Source organism: Arachis hypogaea, chromosome 19 (assembly GCF_003086295.3).
Source record: "Arachis hypogaea cultivar Tifrunner chromosome 19, arahy.Tifrunner.gnm2.J5K5, whole genome shotgun sequence".
Lineage (NCBI taxonomy): Eukaryota > Viridiplantae > Streptophyta > Magnoliopsida > Fabales > Fabaceae > Arachis > Arachis hypogaea.
In genome coordinates this window covers 31,207,612-31,227,663 of record NC_092054.1, presented here as the reverse complement: position 1 = coordinate 31,227,663, position 20,052 = coordinate 31,207,612, and positions in this window count along the sequence as shown.

The window sequence follows — 20,052 nt, the reverse complement described above, 5'->3', positions numbered from 1 at the left end:
TTATTTATCCTTTCAGAAACTCAAAACTCAAGGTAATTCCTAACTTGCTTAATGATCTCCAGATTATATACAAGATGGAATTGAAAGCAGAAGTCAAAGATGATCTGCTAGATTCTTCAAAGGAAGAATCACAGGGAAATAGCGATGGTCAACAATCATCACAGGAAGTCTTGCCTGTATTTAATCAGGATCTAAATTGCCATCCTTTGGATGAAAACACAACTGAGTTGATCGACAAGAAGACAAATGTTGAAAGCTTACCAGGTTCTGAGTCAGTCTTCTCTTAATCCATTAGTGATAGGTATAATTGTCTAGCACAGTTCACTCGATATGGATAAAAGTTATAGTGCAGTAGATGTGTTAGCTAATGGCGAAAAATTGAATTCGCACAAACTTACCGGCAAGTGTACCGGGTGGCATCAAGTAGTAAAACTCACCAGAGTGAGGTCGATCCCATAGGGATTGATGGATTAAGAAATTTTAGTATGGTGATGAGTCTAGTCAAGCTAACAAGTGATGAATTGAGTGAAATATGATCAACAGAAAATAAATTGCAAGAAATCTAAAGTGCTGAATGTAAATTGCTTGAAACTTAAATGACAAGAAATTTAAATGACTGAAACTTAAGGAGCAAGAGAATAAAAGAGATGAATCTTAAATTGCAAGAAAGTAGAAGTGCAGAATGGCAATGAAACTTAAATTTCATGAATTGTAGAGGGGGTTGGGTACTGAAAATTAAGACAGCAGAGAAAGATTGCAATTAAAGTAAATGTAGAATGATTTTAATTGAAGAAATTCAAAGAAAATGATTCATTAGGAATTGGAGATACTATAATCCATCATGAACCAAATGGGTCTCAACTCCTTTCTCAATCATATGAGTAGATCTATGGCGGATTGAAATTGATTGGATCCCAATTCCTTGGCAATCCAATCTCTCTAATCACAATCAATCTTGCCAATTCTTTGATCTAATTGTCATGAGAAGAGTTAGAGTACATTCTCTTATCCATAAGCAACACAAACTCTCAAAATCCCAATTCCTCCCGAATGGTGTTGGTTAAGAGAATTATGAAGGATAGAGCTCCAATTCTAAGGCAAGTGATTCCCCTTCCGAGGCTCACACAAGCATTCAATTGAATTAAACCCCCTTCCGGAGTGAATAATTCACAATCAAAATAGAAGTTGTCCTTTAGCTACCTAAATGAATTGAGAAGAAGAAGAATTTCATTGATTTATTATGATTACAATAGAGCTCCTCTCCCTAATCAAATTGGGGTTTAGTGACTCATAGCTCTCAGCTCAAACAGAATTCTAAAATTGGAAATTAAACTGAACATAGAAAAGAAAAAGAAAATAAAATTGGAAACAGGAATGAAACTGGAAATGTAAAATTCAAAACTGGAAAGTAAAATTGTGAACAGAAAGAAAAGCATTGCAGAGTCTCAGCAGAGAGTAAAATTAATAAGTGCAAAAGTACAAAAGAGATCTAAAAGAAAAAGAAACTAAAAAAGAAGATCCAGCTAAAGTGGAACTAGAAGCCCTCTAAATAATTCAAGATGCCCTCCATTTATACTAGTGTACTTGCTTCTTCAGGTGTACTTGGAAACTCTTCAAAATGGGCTTTTTGGTTGGTACTTGGATCCTGCTCCAGGAGAACGCAGCGCTAAATAGGAAAACGGAGCGCTCAGGCATTGACGCGTATGCGTCTCCCACGCGTGCGCGTCGTTTATCATTTTGGCACTTGCGACGCATACGCGTCATTGATAAACCACTATTTTATGATTTATCTTTTGCTAATTTGAGTGGTTTTTATCAAGTCTTTGCACGCTTATTCATACAATTTGCATGATTTTACAATTCCTTCCCAATTTTGTTCTATGGTTAAAAACTTGCTTCCTAAGCTTTTAAATTGTGTATTTTAATTCTCCTTTATACCATTCGATACCATGATCTGTGCGTTAAGTGTCTTCAAGCTATATAGGACAGGAATGGCTTAGAGGATGGAGAGGAAGCTTGCAAAAATGGAAGGAGCACAAGAAATAAAGGAGATAACCAGCGAGGATTGACGCGCACGCATGGCTCACGCGTGCGCGTACCTGACGCGTACGCGTGACACGCGAAGAAGACCAACGATGCGTACGCGTGACTGACGCGTACGCATGACATGCACCACGTGCAGAAAATGCAGAAGACGTTGGGGGCGATTTTGGGCTGAGTTTGGACCCAGTTTTTGGCCCAGAAATGCAGACTAGGCTAGGGGACAAGTAGAGACTCAACACACATTCTCATTCGCACAGTTTTCAGTTTTAGTTTTGAATCGAAGAGAGAAATACTTCTTCCTCTAGGTTTTCTTCACATTCATAGTTTTAGAGTTTTATTCTTTTGAGTTGGATATTGAGAAGAGTTACTACCTCCGTTGAAGTTTCTATCATTCTAGTTTGTTTTCTTATTCCTTTATTCTTTTAATCACCCATTAACCCTGTTCAGATTGAAGTATGGATATTTTTTATTTTGGGATTTATTAATGCAAAGAACTATTTTTACCTTTAATTAATTTTTCAGTTATTATTTTATTTAATTTATCATGTCTTCTTTTCTTCCCCTTTTATGGTTTATGAAAATGGCATTCATATCAATGGAGTAGACTCCTAACTCAACTTGGGAGTTGATTAACAGGAGACCCTTGAGTTGGAATACTCAAGTGTCAATTTTAATTGGAAGTTGTTGGCTAACTCTTTATTCACTAACGCTAATCCTTCCATAGGAGAGGATTAGGACTTGTGAATCAGAGTTAACTCAATTACTTGACTTTCCTTTATTTAGTAAAGGTTAACTAAGTAAAAACAACAACCTCTTACTATTACACTTGGGAAAATTCAACAAGGATAGAACTTCCAATTAATCTTCTCCCGGTCAAGGCTTTTTACTTTGATTATATAAATTCTCTTTCTAATTTTCATTACTTTAATTTACAATCATTTATTTTTCTGTTCTCCAACTCTCAAAATTTCTCGGAAAATTCCTGACCAATAAATTGCACTCTTTTGTCAACTCGTTGGGAGACGACCTGGGAATTTTACTCTCAGTATTTTATTCTCAGTTTGTGACAATTCTTTCTAAATTGATAAGCGGAGTTTTCGTCGGTTAAGAACTGTACTCGCAACGTTATTTCTATGTTAATTTCTTAATCAGCAATTTTCCGCCCGTCAGTCACCTACGCGTGCACGTCATTTCTCTCTGCAGCCCTCGTCACGCGTACGCGTCACCTACGCGTATGCGTTATCTTCAGTGCACTCCCCATGTGAGCGTAGCGTTCTTGCCAAGAGCACTCTCCCACGCGTACGCGTCATCCATGCGTACGTGTGGGCTTAGAAATCCACTTCCATGCTGCTGCTTGGTCCACGCGTTCGCGTGGATCTTTACAAACGCCACTTCCATGCGTACACGTCCGCCATGCGTACGTGTCGATGGCAAATCTTCAATCCTACTTTTAAAAGCATCGCAGGCGCTCTTGGGTAGACAACGTAGCGCTCTTGGTTGAAGAACGCTTCTCATATCCACGTGTACGCGTACACGTGGTCTTCTAAAAATCACCACTTCGACGCGTACGCGTCACCCATGCGTACGCGTTGCTAGCAAAACTTTCTTGGTGAAGAACGTGGCGCTCTTTGAAAGAGAGCGTAACGCTAAGAGCCATGCTGCAGGAGAACGTAGCGTTCTTCAAGCTTAAGTGAGTGTAGCGCTATGCTCTTCTTCCCCTGTTATGATCACAAAATAGAATAGCAATACATCAAAGCTATGTTCCTTGAGCAACTATCTTTAGATAACTCACTCATTCATACTTTTCTTCAATTGTTTGCATGAAATTGAGCACAATTCATTTAGTCCTCAATCTATCAAAGTATAATGAGAGAATCCATTTTAGTACTTATTTATTTGAGTAATATGCATGAAATTGAACTAAAATTAACTAAACTAACTAGCTAAACTAGCGAAAATGCGAATGCATCATTAGCCAGATGATCTCTGCTTGCCCAGCCTATGCTAAATCCTCCGTCTCATTTCTGAAGATTCCAATTGTAGATTTAATCATCTCATTTGATTAGATGAATGGTTGTAGGTTTTCGAGAAAAGAAAAGGAAGGCTCAAAGTGACCACATAGCAAAAATTGCTTTACCAGATTTGGTCAAGTATTTTGATGTGCCAAGTGTAGAAGCTTTAAGAAATCTGAATATTGGGCTTACAGTTCTCAAGAGAAAGTGCAGATGGTGAAGATGGCAGGTGATTAAGATGGATGGAGAGCTATGGCAATCTCTAGAGTCTTATTTTGTTTCCATTATTATTGCGTTGTTGTCTACAGATCAGGCAGAGGTTTTAACTGAATGGTTGGAAAATGAGTGTATTTGGTATTCGAACCTAACTGAGGCATTTGAAGTATGGTGCTACAGGTCTAAAGTAGCTAAGAGAAGATTGTCATTGCTAGGGGATGATCATGCCATGACCAACTCCATTTGAAAATTTCACAGATTCGGTTTCTTTCTAATGAACTACTTAGAACTGCTTATCCAAAGATTCCTATCCTAGTCAAGTCAAGGCATTTAAAAGAGAATATGAACCTTTTTTTTTGGCTTGTGAATGGAAATTTTGGTAGGAGCCATGATGACAAGTCATCTTATGCTAGATTTTCAAGTAATTTTCACTTGTTTCATTAGGTTTTATGTACTTTCTTGCATTGTAAGTAAGTAATTTGGAGTGGATTTGTATGGTTTTGTTGAATCAATCAACCACCCTTTAATTGACACAAAATCATGAGGTTTAAGCTTGAATTAATTGATTTTAAATGAATTTTAAACCTTGTGAATTTGGTGATACTTTGATTGGTTGTTTTGATTACTTGTAGGTGAAGAAAAGAAAAAAAATTAAGAAAAGCGTGGCCTAAGAAGTGTGCCCAAGGGAAACAAGAAGCGTAGCCAAAGGAGAAGAAAAGCGTGGCATCATTGAGAAATAAGGGAAGCTAGGTTGGGTGAGTAAACCGAACTTCACAAAGAACCAAAAAAAAAAAAGGAAGCAAGGCACAAAGCTAATTTAACTTAGTCAACTGAGCATCCAAGAAAGCAAGGCAAAAGCATAAAGCTCAGTTCACTAAGTGAGCTTTATCGGGCTTCTTCAAAAATAAATTCAAAGCAAAATTCCAAGGAATAAAGCCATCAAGTTTCGAACTCATGAACCAAGGGAATGAAGGAATGCTCCTTGCAAGGAAAACAAGCAAAAATTGGCCAAAAAGCCTTCCCCAAGGTTCGAACTAGGGAGCCTCATGAAAGGCAAGGAAGGAGCGCTCCACTCTCCCAAGGAAATTAGCATCAATTTGCTTCCACCAAGGATCGAACTTGGAAGCATGAAGCCCAAAGCAAGGCGCCACAAAGGGAAAGCTCAGTTTGTTTCCCCAACTGAGCGCTACTCTTCCCCCACTCCCCACACATTGGCACGCTAGGAAGCACACCAAGGAGGAAACCATGCGCACAAGTTGACACGGCCAAAGGGGCTGGGACGCGCAATTGGACGCATTCAAGACAAGATATAGAGCTTAGTTCAATTTTCCAACTGAGCTCTATTGAAGTGTAACTTGAACAAGGCTGGGACGCGCACCAAATTGGGCAAGGAAAGCAAATTTGGGCGCTCAGTTTGGTTTTTCAACTGAGTCGTGCCCTGGGAGTGCACCATAACTCAATTTTGAGTCTAAAAATAAAATAAAATCCAATTCTTCACAAAATTAAAAAGCCCACTCCAAATTCTAAAATCCAAAAAAGAGGAAGTGTATAAATAGAAGCTAGTTTGAGTTAGAGAGGACCTTCTTTTGATTTTAAAACCTTTTTTGCTTACTTTTGAATTTTCAATTTTATTTTCTAGCTTTGGGAGTTTGAGAATTGGAAAGGAGAATTGATATCTCTTCTTCTTTGTTCTTGCTTCTGCACTTTCTACTCTTTGTTCTGGACCTTGGGTGGAGAATTGAAGAAATTTTGTTTCAATCTCACCTTGAGATCTCTTTGTTTATTTTTCTGCATAATCCTAGAAACTGTGATTTGCATCTAAATTCTATTTACTGCCTTCTTTTACTTCTTCTGAAATTTACTCTTCCATTTTCTTTTGCAATTGTTCTTGGGTGGATCAAGGAAGGAATTGAGATCTATACTTGTTCTCTAGTCTCACCCAACCCCTGAGATCTTCAATTTCTCTTTTAATTTCTGCAATTGAGCTACATTTACTTTCTATTTTTAAATTCTTCAAGCAATTGTACTCTTCTGTTTGAGATCTGTTTCAATTCAAGTCATCTTTTATTCCTCTGTTGATTGATGTTTATTGTCTTTTGTTTAAATTCTGCACTCCCAGCTCCTGGATCCTTTTATGATTCAAGCCATTTACATTTCTTGCATTTTAAGTTTCAGTTATTTACGTTTCTTTCAATCTAAGTTCTGCAATTTACATTACTTGCACCTTAAGATTCAACTCTTTTAATTCTTCTGCACTTTAAATTCTTGTCAATTATCCCTCTCCCTTTACATTTCATGCAATTTAGCTTCTGTTGGATACAAATCACTCAAATCAACACTTATTTGCTTGACTAAATCAACCACCTAACTAAAGTTGCTTGATCCATCAATCCCTGTGGGATCGACCTCACTCTAAGTGAGTTATTACTACTTGATGCGACCTGGTACACTTGCCGGTGAGTTTTAGGTGTTGAAATTCGTTTCCAACCCATCAAGTTTTTGGCGCCGTTGCCGGAGATTGATTAGATTGACAATGACTAAGGAAGGTGAAGGTCTAGATCAAGCACTTTTTCTTTTCTATGTCTTTAATTTTTTACTAACACACTAACTGTTTGAATTTTTGCTTAAGCTAACTAAAACCTCACTTTAGCAATAAAGTGAAGATTTCCTGGTTTTCTGGTTTTTGTGTTTCTTGTGCTGAGCATACAACAGAAGCAAGTCTTTTCTGTTTCTCTTTTAAGCCTATTAACTATTTGACACATTGTGTCAACTAACCCTCTAACCACATTATGGCGTGAGCATATTCAATCTTCATTTGGACTTTTGTGATTGTGCAACGGATGGAAGGGAATCCCTCTAATCCACCAAAAGGAGTGGCCAACAATGGCTCATCTCAGAGAAACACTAAGCTGAAAGGAGAGATGCAACCCTTTGCACAAGAAGAAGAAGAACCACTCTTTAAGGCATGGGAAAGATACAAGGTAGTCAGTGATAAAGTGGGCTTCCAAACTTTCTATGAAGGACTGACCCTGAAAACAAGAAAGGCATTAGATTACTTCTCAGAAGGCCTACTCCAAGCAATGAAAAATACCCAAGAAACAGTAGATTTCATTGATATGTGGACCAACAATCAACACTCATCTGAGAGGCTCCTTAGTGCAAGTTTAGAAAAGGGGGTGGTGGATCTTGAAGGAGTAAATGCAGTCATGAACCAAAACAAGCAGATGCACCAACAAACTCTGCAACAACTGGAGTTGATAGCCAAACCCTAGAGGATATGTTGAGAGCTTGTGTTTTGGATCAACAGGCGAGTTGGGATCGATATATGCCATTAGTGGAGTTTGCATACAATAATAGTTACCATGCGAGCATCAGAATGGCTCCGTATGAGGCATTGTATGGGAGGAAATGTCAATATCTGCTATGTTGGTATGAAGCTGGAGAGAAAGGCTTGTTGGGGCCGGAGATGATAGCGGAGACCACTGAACAAGTCAAGAAAATCCGAGATAGGATGCTTACGGCGCAGAGTCGCCAAAAGAGTTACGCCGATCAGAGGCGGAAGCCCTTGGAATTTGAGGAAGGAGATCATGTTTTCCTGAAGGTTACTCCGACCACAGGAGTAGGTAGAGCGATTAAAGCAAAGAAGTTGAATCCTCGATACATCGATCTATTTCAGATCCTGGAGAGGATTGGGCCGGTGGCGTATCGGGTGGCTCTACCACCTCATCTTTCGAACCTGCATGATGTGTTTCACGTGTCGCAGCTTCGGAAGTACACCCCTGATGCTAGCCATGTGTTAGAACCCGAATCGGTTCAGTTAAGGGAAGATTTGATGCTTCCAGTGGCTCCAGTCAGAATTGATGATACTAGTATCAAACGATTGCGTGGAAAAGAGGTTTCATTAGTCAAAGTGGCTTGGAGTCGAGGCGGTGTTGAGGAACACACTTGGGAACTTGAGTCGGAGATGCGAACGGATTATCCGCATCTATTCTCAGGTAATTGAATTTGAATTTTGTGGGCAAAATTCCCAATTAGGTGGGTAGAATGTAAGACCCGGTTAATTAACGGCTAATTAACCCATAAATGAGAATTTATTCTAGAAAGCCAAAAATGTTATTTTTATGGCTAAATGTGATAGAGGAGAGTGAGACAAGAATTTCGGTACCAATTTTATGGAAATCGGACCAAGATTGGATCGAACGGGCCAAACCGGTCCAACCGGACCCAAAGTGGGCCCTTGGCCCAACTAAACTAAACCAAAACCCTAGTTTTCAGCACTCTCTCTCCTCACAATACACTAAACACGCTGAAAATGGAGGCCATGGAGGGAAGAACACTCTCTCAAGTTCTCTCCTTTGGTTGATCTTCAAACCACCATAACTTTTGATCTAGAGCTCCGATTGCCGCACCGTTTGCGGCCACGCGTTCACCGCGGAGAGCTTTACAAAACCCATACAATCAATCTTGAGGTAAGCCACGTTTTGCTCTTCGAATTTCCAGCCTTGATTTCGAGTTTCATGAGCAAAAATGTTGAGATTTTGGGCTATTTGATGTTATAGGATCCAACTCTCTTGAAGGAGAAGGTTAATCTTGTCTTCTTGGACTTTGGGTGTGGTAAGATTCTCAACCCTAGTGTAAATTATTGTTCTATGATGTTTGGGTATTGAGATGTTGTGTATGGATATGATGATTGTGGCTTAGGTTGTGTATATGTGAATATTGGAGCTTGATTGGTGATTTTGGAAAGCTTGGGAGAGGGTTTTGTGTGATAAAATCTGTTCTTGGAGGTGTTGATACCTTGAGGGCTTGTGGACAAGTGGTTTAGAAGTGCTCCGGTTGAGCGTGGGAAATCGGCTAAGGTATGGTTTCGGTTTTTCGTATCTAATACGTAATGTGGTAGGAAATACTTAGGCTAGAGGCCCTAAGATAGGCATTGAATTGATGATGTTGTTGAATGATTGAGATATATGATGTGATCATATATGTGATTATGAATATTGATGCCTTGATTGTGTGATATATGAGAAAATGCATGTTGTGATATATGCTTGATGAATGATTGAGGTTGAATTGATGGGTGGTACCATGTTGATGGTGAGTATGATGATGATTATGTATAATGATGGTTGATTGGAAATGGAATTATTGGAAATTGGGATGAGGAAGGATGTATGACATGATATTGTGTTTGTCCTTTAGCCATTTGATTGAGAAGTGTTAAAATGGTTGGATGTGGTTTTGGAAATTTTGGTAAAGTGTCAATGTGTGAGTTGAGGATGGCTTGTTGTTGATTTTGGTACATTTTAAATGATTTCAAAGAAAAGGGTTGAAATTGGCATGTTTTGATTGATTTTGAAAAGAGTTGAAAGTGGCTTGTTTTGAAAATGGCACTTTGTGGTTTTGTATGAAAACATGGTTTTTGGGCATACTTTGATGGGACATAACCTGGACTACGGATCTCTGATTTGTGTCAAATCTGTTTAGAAATGAAATTGGATCCGGGATGTCCATGCCGTTCGAAGAACGGGTGAAAAATGATTTAAAATGAGAGAGTTATGACCGTCGGAAGATTGGGGGTTGAATCTGTGAATTCTGCAGCTTTTAACTTAGAAAATTTTTAGCAGAATAACCCTCCGCGCGCGTAGGCGCACTTGGCGCGTAAGCGCCCTTCTTCAAGAAAGCACCATCTACGCGTACGCGTGGTGTGCGCGGGCGCGTCGATGCGCTGCACCAAATGCCCAGCCATTTTCCAGAGAGTTGTGCCAGAGTTGTGCCAGTTTTGTGCCTGGGCGCAAGAGCACCCACGCGTACGCGTGGCTGACGCTTGCGCGTCGTTTGGCTAATTTTCAACCCGCGCGTTCGCGCGTATGACGCTTGCGCGTCGATGAGTTATAAGGCCATCCGTGCGTGCGCGTGGAGTGCGTGTACGCGTGGCCCTGTTTTCATCCCAAAGTTGATTTTTCAGTTTTAAAAGCCAAATTTCATACTTCTAAGCCTCCGATCTCACCACTTATGTCTTAAATCATTATGATATGCCTAGCATGAGAAAAAGGGCTAGTGAATGTGGTAACTTGCGAGTGAAGCAAGGGGAAAAATGAATGATCATTGAGGATCAAAGATGATTATGTGAGATGCGGAGAATGGCGGTGGAAGTGCTTGTTATGCCATGGGTCGAAGGGCCATAATTGTTAATGAATTGGCTGGTTATGGATTTAACCGTGAGCCGGATGGCTGGATTATGCCGTGTGACGGCGGAGCCTTGTTTATGCTAAGTATAAATGCATATATGTTGTTGAATGAATTGTGAATGTTTGCACTTCTAGCATTGGAGATGAGGGTTTCCCTGGGTAGTAGCAGTGGCTAGCCACCACGTGCTCCAGGTTGAAACTCGAAGCTCTGTTAACCCAATGTCGTAAGTGTGGCCGGGCACTGTGAAAGGCCCGGATGAGCTCGCCCCCATAAATATTCACCAGTGATGGTGATGGATAAATATTCACCAGTGAGGGTGATGGATATGGATCATGATTATGATCAAGTTTCTGATGAGTATAACTCGAGTTGGGGATGCACGATAGAGGAACAGTCCAATGGTTAGCTACCAGGACTTGTCGGGTTGGCTCTATAACCGACAGATGATATCATCAGCCACTAGGGACAGGCATGCATCATAAGCATACTACATGAATTGTTTGAGATTGCCTATTTGATTGCATATTACTTGCTAATTGCCTAAATGCCTTATCTGTTCCTATTTGTAAATCTCTTGTCTGATATAACTGTGTTTGCTATATTATACTCCTGCTGGTGGTTGGGAGGTCTGAAGGAATTGGAAAGGGAAGTATTAGTTAGACTGAAGGATCTTTAGTCAGTTGCCACTTACGGTTTAGCTTGTTTATAAGCTTTGATATTATCTGGAGGAAGTTCTAGGATTGCCTTCGGCTTTCCTCTATTATTATGTATTATATATGTGGAAGCTGTTACCATGCTGGGGACCTCTGGTTCTTACCCATGCGGATTTTGTGGTTTTCAGATGCAGGACGCGAGGCTTCTCGTTGAGGCATGCTAGAGACTTCTGGATTTAGCGAAGATCCTTTGTTCTCGGGACTCTGTTTTGGGTTATATATCTTGTTTAGATACTTTTATCTCCATTAAATAATACAAACTGTGATGACTCCTCTTATAGGAGGTTTTGGAGAATAGGTTTCTGTATTTGTGTCCCTTTGGGTTTTCTTTGGGGTTTTCCTTATTTTATTATATGTATATATTGCTATGCTCGGACCGGTTATCTTCGCAGCCGGATTTTGAGTCTTGATATTCCTGCTTTTGACACTCCTTTGTACATATGTTATCTCGCGTTCGCTTATCCTTTGCTCGTTGCGTTATCGATCAGAGTGTTGTGCGTTCGAGTTACGGTTTTTGTTTACCCCTTTTTCTACAAGGCTCCTAGTTATAATCAATTATTCATACTACTATACGTACTAAATTTTTGTTTTAGAGGTCGTAATACCTTGCCATCTCTGAATTATGACTTAAGCATAAGACTCTGTATGGTAGGGTGTTACATTATGGTTGTAAAGGCCCACATCGGTTGGAGAGGGGAACGAAGCATGCCTTATAAGGGTGTGGATACCTCTCCCTAGCATGATGCGTTTTGACGAGTGAGTGTGGGGGGCTTTGGCCATCATCCCTATCGTCAAAGGCAAAACCGTGAGGCCTTGTGTGCCAAAGCGGACAATATCGTGCTAGCGGGTGGTCTGGGCTGTTACAGATGGTATCAGAGCAGTTCGTTCCTGTAGAGCCTGAGGAATGGACTGACTATGCTTCTGTGCATTCTCTGTATGTGTGTTATGTGCTGTTAGTATATCTGCTTGATATAATTGGCATAAATGTTCATGAGCATGCATTTGGGACTTTGAAGCACTAAACTTCCGATATTGAGACTGATCAACTTAATATCGATTGTTTGGTGTGTATAGGAACCAGATGGCGCCTCGTGGATGCGGTAGAGGTCGTGGGAGAGGACATACGAATGCTCGTGTGCCGGAGACTAACCCTAATGATCCGGTGAACTTTATGACTCCGTTGGAGAACATGGCTGCTGCTATGCAAGCCACTACTGAGGCTCTTGGTCAACAGATGAACAACCATGGTAATGATGGAGGTGGAGTTCAAGGCCCGATGACACTGGCAAACTTTTTGAAGGTTAATCCACCGAAGTTCAAGGGAACTACTAGCCCGACTGAAGCCGATACGTGGTTTCAGGCTATGGAACGAGCACTGCAAGCGCAGGTGGTACCTGAAGGGCAGCGTGTGGAGTTCGCTACCTATTTTCTCACTGGTGAAGCGTCGCATTGGTGGCAGGGTATCCGACGCCTTCTGCAGCAGGGTGATGATTATATCACCTGGGATGTCTTCCAAGAGGAGTTCTATAAGAAGTACTTTCCGACTTCTGCTAGGATGGCCAAGGAGCTTGAATTGTTGTAGCTGAAGCAGGGTACTATGTCCGTATCTGAGTATACTGATAAGTTTGAGGAGCTGTTCAGATTCTCTCGTATGTGTCAAGGGACTCCGGTGGAATATGAGGAATGGAAGTGTGTTAAGTACGAAGGAGGACTCCGAAGTGATATTTTCGGTTCAGTGGGGCCAATGGAGATTAGGACTTTCTCCGAATTGGTGAACAAGTGTAGGGTTGCTGAAGAGTGCATGAAGAGGGCAGCCGTTGAGAAAGGAAGTCACAAAAGATCATTCCCACAGAACCGAGGGAAGAGCTTTGCACCTAGAGGTCCACCTTTTAAGAGGGGAGGTTCTTTTAGGAGGCCCAACAACAACAACTCCCAAGGGAAAAGGTTTGGGAAGCAGCCTCAAAATGATCAAGCTTGTACTAGGTGTGGGAGTCACCATCCGGGAGTACTATGCCAGGCCGGATGGGGTTTGTGCTACAATTGTGGAAAGGCGGGGCATAAAGCCGCAAGTTGTCTGGAGAAGCAAAAGCAAGGTGCTGGAAAAGCACAACAGACTGGTCGGGTGTTCACCACCTCAGCTGTGGGTGCAGAAGGATCTGAGACACTCATTCGAGGTAACTGTGAAATGGCTGGTCAAACTTTAAATGCTTTATTTGATTCGGGAGCATCGCATTCATTCATTGCATTTGAGAAAGCCCATGAGTTAGGATTGAAGATCGTAACCTTAGGTTATGACTTAAAAGTGTATAATGCTACCCATGAAGCCATGGTAACTAGGCTAGGATGCCCGAAAGTTTCGTTTAGGTTCAAGCAGCGTAATTTTGTCCATAATTTAATCTGCTTACCGATTATCGGTCTTGATCTTATCTTGGGATTGGACTGGTTATCCGAAAACCATGTCCTGCTTGATTGCTCTACAAAGTCGGTGTACTTTATGCCGGAGAAGATACAGAAGGGCCGGTCGTGGTGAATAATTATTACTTGAATTCGATGATGGTGAACTGTTCTGGAATCGAATGTCAGGGTATCCTGTTGTTAACCGCGGGTGTTTCGGGTGATGATCAAAGGTTGGATCAGATTCCGGTAGTGTGTGAGTTTCTGGAAGTGTTTTCCGATGATATTGAGGAATTTCCACCTAACTGAGAGGTCGAGTTTGCTATTGAGTTGGTGCCTGGGGCGGGACCAATCTCAAGTGCTCCTTATAGGATGTCACCGTTAGAGATGGCCGAGCTAAAGTCTCAGTTAGAGGAATTGTTGGGTAAGAACTTTATCCGACCAAGTGTTTCCCCGTGGGGTGCTCCAGTGTTACTAGTAAAGAAGAAAGATAGAAGTATGCGGCTCTGTGTGGATTACAGGCAGCTGAACAAGGTCACCATAAAGAATAAGTACCCATTGCCGAGGATTGATGATCTCATGGATCAGTTACAAGGAGCTGGGGTTTTCTCTAAGATTGATTTGCGATCCGGTTATCACCAGATAAGGGTGAGGGGTGAGGATATCCCTAAGACCGCTTTCAGAACTCGTTATGGTCATTACAAGTACACTGTAATGTCCTTTGGATTGACGAACGCTCCTGCGGTATTCATGGATTACATGAATAGAGTTTTCCGTCCGTTTCTGGATAAATTTGTTGTTGTCTTCATTGACGACATACTAATTTATTCCAAAACTGAAGAAGAGCATGCGGAACACTTGAGGACCGTATTGCAGATTCTATAGGAGAAGAAACTCTATGCGAAACTGTCTAAGTGTGAGTTCTGGAAGAGTGAGGTGAAGTTTTTGGGTCACGTGGTGAGTAAGAAGGGAATAGCCGTAGATCCAACTAAGGTGGAGGCTGTGATGGATTGGAAGCAACCAACCACAGTAACTGAGATAAGGAGTTTTCTGGGTTTAGCTGGCTATTACCGAAGGTTCATCAAGGGCTTTTCGCAATTAACCTTGCCGTTGACAAAGTTAACCCGCAAAGACACTCCTTTTGTTTGGACTCCTGAGTGCGAGGAGAGCTTTCAGACATTGAAGAAAAAGTTGACCACTGCACTTGTGTTAGTGTTACCTGAGCCAAACGAGCCTTTTGAGGTGTACTGTGATGCCTCATTAAAGGGTATAGGATGCGTGCTGATGCAGCATCATAATGTGGTGGCGTATGCCTCACGACAGTTGAGACCTCATGAAGTTAGTTACCCTACGCACGATCTGGAACTCGCTACGGTTGTGTTTGCCTTGAAGGTGTGGAGGCATTATCTCTATGGGGTTAAGTTCCAAGTCTTCTCCGATCACAAGAGCTTGAAATACCTCTTTGATCAGAAAGAGCTTAATATGAGGCAAAGGAGGTGGATGGAATTGTTGAAAGACTACGACTTTGAGTTAAATTACCATCCTGGAAAGGTGAATATAGTGGCGGATGCGTTAAGTCGGAAGTCGTTGTATGCGTCTTGGATGATGCTTCAGGAGGAAAAGTTGCTCAAGGGATTCGAGAGTCTAAAAATTGGTGCTCGAGAAGTATCTGGAACCTTGTGTTTGAGCCGATTAGAAATCTCAAGTGACTTTAAGTCCGAACTCCTAAAGGCTCATGAAAATGATGAAGTGTTATGGAAGGTGTTACCGGCTATCGAGCAAGGAAAGCAGTGGAGAATGTCGGAAGAAAAAGACGGGTTATGGAGATTCAAGGGTAGGATCATTGTGCCGGATGTTGGCACTTTGAGGCAAGATATCTTAAAGGAGGCACACAAAAGCGGATTCTCCATTCACCCGGGAAGTACTAAGATGTACCATGATTTAAAGGCGATGTTTTGGTGGCCGGGTATGAAGAATGATGTGGCGGAATATATTTCAAAGTGCTTAACTTGTCAAAAGGTAAAGATTGAACATCAAAGACCTTCCGGGATGTTGCAACCTTTAGAGGTTCCGCAATGGAAATGGGAAAGTATTGCAATGGACTTTGTGTCGGGATTGCCAAGGACTAGGACTGGTTTTGATGCTATCTGGGTGATTGTGGACTGACTGACGAAGTCAGCTCACTTTTTGCCCATTCGGATGACTTACACCCTTGAGGATCTAGCACGGTTATACATAAAGGAAATTGTGAGACTTCATGGTGTACCTGCTACTATAATCTCTGATAGAGATCCTCGTTTCACTTCGAGATTCTGGGGTGCATTTCAGAAAGCTTTTGGAACCCGATTAAGCTTGAGTACAGCTTACCATCCTCAAACAGATGGTATCAGAGCCAGAACCCAGATCGATGTGCCAGCGAGGGCGCTGGACTCCCTTAGGGGGGTGGATTGTAAAGGCCCACATCGGTTGGAGAGGGGAACGAAGCATGCCTTATAAGGGTGTGGATACCTCTCCCTAGCATGACGCGTTTTGACGAGTGAGTGTGGGGGGCTTTGGCCATCATCCCTATCATCAAAGGCAAAATCGTGAGGCCTTGTGTGCTAAAGCGGACAATATCGTGCTAGCGGGTGGTCTGGGCTGTTACAGGCACGCTAGGAAGCACACCAAGGAGGAAACCATGCGCACAAGTTGACACGGCCAAAGGGGCTGGGACGCGCAATTGGATGCATTCAAGACAGGATATAGAGCTCAGTTCAGTTTTCCAACTGAGCTCTAATGAAGTGTAACTTGAACAAGGTTGGGACGTGCACCAAATTGGGCAAGGAAAGCAAATTTGGGCGCTCAGTTTGGTTTTTCAACTGAGCCGTGCCTCGGGAGTGCACCATAACTCAATTTTGAGTCTAAAAATAAAATAAAATCCAATTCTTCACAAAATTAAAAATCCCACTCCAAATTCTAAAATCCAAAAAAGAGGAAGTGTATAAATAGAAGCTAGTTTGAGTTAGAGAGGACCTTCTTTTGATTTTAAAACCTTTTTTGCTTACTTTTGAATTTTCAATTTTATTTTCTAGCTTTGGGAGTTTGGGAATTGGGAAGGAGAATTGATCTCTCTTCTTCTTTGTTCTTGCTTCTGCACTTTCTACTCTTTATTCTGGACCTTGGGTGGAGAATTGAAGAAATTCTGTTTCAATCTCACCTTGAGATCTCTTTGTTTATTTTTCTGCATAATCCTAGAAACTGTGATTTGCATCTAAATTCTGTTTACTGCCTTCTTTTACTTCTTCTGAAATTTACTCTTCCATTTTCTTTTGCAATTGTTCTTGGGTGGATCAAGGAAGGAATTGAGATCTAGACTTTTTCTCTAGTCTCACTCAACCCCTAAGATCTTCAATTTCTCTTTTAATTTCTACAATTGAGCTACATTTACTTTCTGTTTTTAAATTCTTCAAGCAATTGTACTCTTCTGTTTAAGATCTATTTCAATTCAAGTCATCTTTTATTCCTCTGTTGATTGATGTTTATTGTCTTTTGTTTAAATTATGCACTCCCAGCTCCCGGATCCTTTTATGATTCAAGCCATTTACATTTCTTGCATTTTAAGTTTCAGTTATTTACGTTTCTTGCAATCTAAGTTTCTGCAATTTATATTACTTGCACCTTAAGATTCAACTCTTTTAATTCTTCTGCACTTTAAATTCTTGTCAATTATCCCTCTCCCTTTACATTTCATGCAATTTAGCTTCTGTTGGATACAAATCACTCAAATCAACACTTATTTGCTTGACTAAATCAATCACCTAACTAAAGTTGCTTGATCCATCAATCCCTGTAGGATCAACCTCACTCTAAGTGAGTTATTACTACTTGATGCGACCCGGTACACTTGCCGGTGAGTTTTAGGTGTTGAAATTCGTTTTCAACCCATCAAGCCATCTAAATCTGATCATCACCATTCCTTACAATAGTTCACTATAAATTGTATTGTAGATTTTGTAAAATGTTATTAGTTTTAACTATAAAATGTAGAAAATGTATTATGAGATGATTGATTCAAAGAGTAAACAAAATCTCTATGCATGATGATAGTTGATTGGTCTCACTTGGTATGTTCTAATTACAATGGAGCATGCTCAAATCAGTTATTGTTGTAAAGTTGTTGAGTATTTTACATCATATGGAAGGTTCTGAATAGAAGAATAGTGAAACAAAGTATCATAGTGCTGCATTTATGAAGCATTTTTGTTTCTTAAATACAGATATATGAATATCATTCTCCGCACACGCTCTAAACAAATAGATTAGGCACTTCAATGGCTGGAGAATTATGCAGAAAATATTTATTACACCATATCATATCAATCAAGGAAAATATTTAATTTGGTATCTTTTATCAAAGTAAACTTTTATGACATCGCCCATATCTATCCCACCTTTAACAAGTTACAAAAATAATATACAACCTCATCCAACAATATACTCTCTCAAATCCTAAAGCTATACCTAAAGTAAGAACTCAAATGGTTCTATGCATGGTATGAACTATAAAACCTATACTAAAGTAAAGAATAATATTCCTCCTAATTCTTGAAAGCAATATGAAAGCACCTAATTCTAACCAAAATCGGCTGCTGTCTTGATTCATCTTTCTTCTTGAGATCAACAATATCTGTCTCAGGCCCAAGAGCTCGACGTGATGGATCCTTTATTGGATTTGGCTCAAAATGGCACAGATAGAGGAAAAAGGAAGGCATCACAATTGCTAGAACGCATGAGCAGGTTCCTTGAGCAGCAGAGTCAAAATGAACTAAACCTACATGGTCTCTCTCAGAACTTTCATCAAACACCCTCCACGCAAGCTCAATTTTCCCACACCTAAAATACATTCTAACAAACAGACCTTAATAGATAAATTAGCATCAAAATAACCATTCTTAACGAAAATGGCATGAACATTAAACCGTTCTTGAACCGCATTTGCATCACCCAAGCTTTTGATAACATTCACAATAGAACAGGGATAATGTCACTGACCTAAGACAAAATACGCCCACTTTGGTATCCATCCAAAAGTTGGGGATCAGAGAAATTGAGACAGTGACATAAATGTTTTCTCTGGTCTCAGTTTCATGCCTCTGTATTTTCTATCTTAAGACATATAATATAACAATAATCATGACCAAAAGCAAATACACAATCTAAGAACAGATACAAAAAGTTTCAGCAGCTTTAGATAAGGACTTGAGCAGATATTATCTATATATATACCTGGAGAGCAAAAGCAAGTTTGGAATGCTGGAAAATTGAGGCTTGTGATCTCTATGAAAGGAAAAGATACAAAGCCACACTAACATAAGGAAATATAGAGTGAAAGATATACCTATTATACAATGGAATTTCGCAAGTTGAAGACAACAACATGATGCAATGAAAATGAGAATAGCACAAGATCATAATAAAACTAGAGAGTGGGTTTTATTTGTTGATCACTGTGAAAAAAACATTAGTTTGAGGTATTGAACGGGCAATCTTTTCCTTTACCCAGTGATGTCACAGTCTCTTTAGATAGCACTCACTCCAGATTTGTCACTGCTCCCCTTCCCCTAATGAAATACCCAAAAGAAGCTCTTGATGGGGGTAAAAAAGATGCATGTTTTTCACCAACTAGACAGAATCAACTTGCTTTACTTGTAATCAAGCATTTCTTATACATAGTGCACAAATTCAGAATTGCAAAAGTGCACAAATTCAAAAGAAAATGAGCCAAATTGAAAACAAGGTAATTTCATGATAGCTATAATTTTCTAATTTAAATAGTTAAATTATATAATAGTAAATAGTGAATAGTAGAATGTGAATTATATAATACTGGAATTACATGAATAGTTGTATTTCATGATAGCAGTAATTTCTTCAGGCTTGAACTGCAATACACAAAACCAACCAAGAACAGAACAACTAAAACTATTTCAGATCTGCAAGGATCACTTGACTTGTTCTATGAACCAAACACTTGAAACCCCCGGCCACATGTTACTTGCACAAGTGATGTGAATACACAACTTCATATATAACAATAACGAGTGTATGATTGATTTTATGTTCTTACATACTAATAAAAAGGAATGCAATGCATCTCATATCAGATAATCACACAGTCCAAACTCCAGCTCATTCCTAATTACTCTCTCCAAGCCTTAATTTACAGCATTAATTGAATTTAACAAGTAAAACATTAAGAATCTGAAAAATTAATCAATTAGCTCTAGTTGATAAAACTAAACAGCTATGGTTAAAGCACGAATGTATCGAATTAACACCAAAACCATAGGATATGTTACATGCAAATCAAATCTGATAAATCGGAGGAAAATTAACGAAAAAAAAGAACGAGATGATTTTGGAAAACAAAGCACTAAGAAAGAAGGAGAGTTTTAGAGAGAGAAATTGAGAAGTATTGAAGATAACCTGAGGAAAATTAGAGCTGA